Raw genomic sequence first — 4,209 nt, forward strand, 5'->3', positions numbered from 1 at the left:
ACCAGTAAAGAAGTTATATAGAATGCATCTGCTTAAACAATAGAAAAAAACAATCGACAGGTCCTAAATCGAGATTCAGAAACACAAGCTACAGTTAAGGTGTGTATTGTGATTAGTGGATTATATAAAAGTTTGGAAAGAATATACAATTTTAACAGTTGCTTTTTAATTTGTAGGGAATAAAGACCAAATAAATTGTTGTGACCTATTTTTTCTTTAATTTTCTTTTTTGTGGTGGTGGCTGAATTAATCAGAGAATGAATAGTTGCTTATACGGTCTTGGACCATGCTTCTATCCTGGAAATCTGCAGTGTGGATGGGGTCTTCCCCTGGGTCATGTATGTGTAGGGCAGGCTGTTGTTCCCCTTTAAAATGGCAATATTATGGAGACTACACATGCCAACATTGATGCCGTAGGCCCTCTCAGGGGTGACCCTGAGGTGACGTAGGCACTGGCACTGCCTCTAGTTTTACTATGTGCCACACTGAATCAATGCTGTGGTGCTTGTTCAGGCTCTGGGTAAGGGGTTACCAGTGTAGGCTGGCATGGGTTGCCCCTATCCCCCAGTAGAAAGCAGTCAACTGCTTTAAAAGCAGCTGTAAAAAAAGTTTACATTGGTTTAGTGCTGCATTGAAGTGCCCAAGTGTGTAATGCATACATTTACTTACCACTGCTTAGGGTAGACTCACAATATATATTCGTGAGTCATTAACAGAGCCGATCCACTTGGCCTCAATATTGGTGATAATATGTGCAGCATCACATATGATCTTCACAGTGGAAAGAATAAGATATGAGATATAGTATTGCTATATGGTATTTCACCATTCTAAACTGCATGTAACTCAGTGTACCTCCACATTAATACTGTGGATTGACTTTCTGTTAACATAGTATGCCTCATTTTCACTTGGTGCAAAAGATAGGAAAGATATGCGTGCATCAATGCATCCAACCACATTGGGAAATCCTGAAGGTAATTTGAATATTAGGTTACTTTCAGAGGGCACAGCAAAATTTCATTAACTGAACATATATATTTTTTCATATTAAAAACATTTGAACACTACAGACCAGCAATTCTGTAAAATTCCTCTTTGATGACTCCCAGGGGTTTGTGGCCAGGAAACACTACACAAATGTGCAGCGTTTCAGAGCGAAGCACACTTTCTGTACAGCTCTGCATACAGTGGCCTTACTAATATGCTCCGCATACCCGATTATTCTACAGTAAGCTTCCATTAGTTTAGAGAATAAAACAGGTTTCCTGACCAGGTTAGGTTCACAGAGTAAGTTACCACGGTAACTGACTCTGGGTAAAAGTTACCTCTCTTTCAGAAACAGGCTTGACTTACCCCTGCTTTCTCGAGTTTGACAAACCTGCCACTTTGAAACGGAAAAACCAGAGTTTCTCTCATTTCCGGCTTAACATTTTCACTGTAACCTCCTTCTGAAACAGGCCCCTGGTTGTGTTAAACCACTGGTGACTCATTTTAAATGAAAACGAGGCTTTTTCTTTCTTTTAGTTGTTTTAGTCACTGAGTTCTGAGAAAAACCTGAACTCTTCTGAAATTTGTGAAGACAATAATGCTTCTGATGTCTAAAAAGAGAACACATTCCAGAAATTAGATGTTTGTTTTCATTTCTTTAATCTGTATATACATATGTGTTATTTTATTCCATAATATATCACTCTGATCTCATGATTCTCATAGGTATTGCAAATCTGCTTATCCAGAATATACATAATTATTGTGTATTGTCTGTTCATAGTCTCCCTTTGATATCTCCTGTTATGGGAGATCACTGCTGATCAACTTGTGTGGTTGTCTGCATGAATAGAGTTTTTTTATGCTGGATGCCTCTCCTGATGCAGCCCTCCCTGTTTACCGTGGCCTCGGACCAGCATGAACAAATGCACAGTAACAGGCATCCCCAGTGGCATGTGATTGCATGTGGATAAAATAATTGTTTTGCTGGACCTTAGTTAATGCATAACTACAAGAAATTAACATTTGATGCATCAAAGAAAAAATGCTTAGTTTAATAATGCTAATCATTTAATAATAATTGCCACAATGACAATCACTTCACTTGTACTAATAAATTTAGGTTAACATATAGGAAAAATCACACCAGCTTTATGTAAATCACAAGAGGTACACCAATATATAAAGACTGACAGACTTACATTTTAAGCATTTTAGTTATGGAAAAATGAAATCAAGAAATGCTCTATAGGTTATGGCGTATAAGATTACAAAGTAAAAATTAAGTTTATTATTAGTAAGTAGTATTTAGTTTGCTGTCTATATGATATGGTTATAATTCTTTTTTTTTTTTTTTTTACTTAAGCCTTAAATGTCCTCTTCTTGGTATTCAGCCAAGATCGAGTTTCCAGCCTGGCACCTGTATTCCCCGTATTCAGTCGAAGAGCTATAGCCTGACTGGATCGTTATCTTGACTGGAACCTTCACATCAACCTCTTTTCTCACTACATTCACAGTGAGCTTGGTGTGTGGATGAATGGTGGCTGGTATGGAGATCTTCACACCCTTCTTTTCCGTCTTGGTGTTGCTGCTCCCCTTCTCCACAGTGAAAGTGTTACTCACAGACACATTGACCTCTGATTTCACTATACCAATATCAAACCCAAATGACATCCCCACACTTATCTGTGTAGCATTGCTGAAGTTGAAGCTCTCGGTGACAGAACCTTCATACTCCCGACTGAGCTCAGAGGAGAAGGTCTGCTCATGTTTTCCACGATTCACACCACATATGGAGTCAATGACGACTGATTTGGTTTTCTTCTTTCTTGTCCCAGATGAGCTCTGCTGTTATCTTGGGTCTCCCAGGTTTAAGAGGACGAACCCAAGACACTTGGTTGTCAATCCAGCCTATGCTTGGAAATTTTCTTCCAGCTCTGACCAGAATTGAACGACCACCTCTGTTTGGATGCTCATAGAGGACCCATGCTCCTCTGTCCACTCGGCAGGAAGAAATCATATCATTGAAACTGCCAAAACATAAGTTGGTCTCACAGTTGAGGGTAATGCTCCTACCCCCATAGTTTTGATTCTCATACAGTGTGATCTGAGGATTTGTCAGATCTTCTTTCACCTGTTCCAGTGAAGAAATTGCATCATGCCACACCACTGATCGACATTCACCCTCCTCAAAGTAGAACTGGGCACCCTGACAGTGGGGGTGTTCGTATAACACCCATGGCTGCCCTATGACCTTCACAGAGGAGATACAGTCATTAAAACTAACATCCCGAAGGTCTGGACAATACTCAGTGAACTCCCGGCTCACTCCTTGAAAGTCAGGATGCTCGTACACAAAAATCTTGTTTACAGGATTTGAAGCCATTCCCGTACTCCTGAAGGTTGTGCAAGAGGTGAGAGCAAAAGTGTGTGTGAAGAATTCCTGCTGTATTTGTAGTGATCTTAGAGTGGGCTGAACTGCACAGAGCCAATCATCTTGTTTAGGAGGGTCTACCAGGTGTGCATTTTTTTCTGCACATTTCCTGATCAAAGCTGATGCCTTAGCTGCTCATAAAATTCAAAAGATATTTGTTTATTACTATTAATATCTTTTTTATTTCATATCTCGAGTTTGGTGGGTCCACCTGAGGTGGGCTATTTAACATCAGGTCTTTTCTGTTTTAATAGCTTTAATTTTCTGTCATTCATACAAGGGATCATTGTTGATCATGTCATCTCCTGGCCCACAGGGGGCACTGCATTTACATTTAAATTTAAATTTACATTTACTGCATTGCTCAAGAGACCAATGACCCAGAACTGAAACAAAACAGTTCATCATCCAATATTAAGTCCTGGAAGCCATGTTGGACGCTGCCCAAAAATTCTGTGTTTTATAAAAAAAATTACATTTGAATGCGAAAAGAGTTGTCCTTTAACGTTTAATAATTTATTGGGGTTGTCAGTCTAAATATTTTAAATAATTACTGACAGGATTAATGACATACTATTAATAACACAATTATTTTAGTTTGAAATGGTTTTATATAGTTTTTATAGTGTGTTCAGTTGGGAGGAATATATGATTCTGATGACACAACCCAAAATGCTGAAAAATGTATTATGGCAAGGATGAATTTGGCGTAAGTGTCATAGGCCAAACCCAAAGATATAAAATAAAGGAAGCACAGCCATGTTAAAGTTAATTTGTTCTAACAA

At 38.8% G+C, this 4,209-nt stretch overlaps 1 pseudogene; it reads right to left on the reverse strand.

Annotated features, from left to right (window-relative positions):
- Positions 1–2,020: 2,020 nt before the first annotated feature.
- On the reverse strand, positions 2,021–3,404 carry LOC114776349 (epidermal differentiation-specific protein-like; annotated as a pseudogene).
- Positions 3,405–4,209: the final 805 nt, after the last annotated feature.

The sequence above is a fragment of the Denticeps clupeoides genome, unplaced genomic scaffold (assembly GCF_900700375.1).
Source record: "Denticeps clupeoides unplaced genomic scaffold, fDenClu1.1, whole genome shotgun sequence".
NCBI lineage: Eukaryota > Metazoa > Chordata > Actinopteri > Clupeiformes > Denticipitidae > Denticeps > Denticeps clupeoides.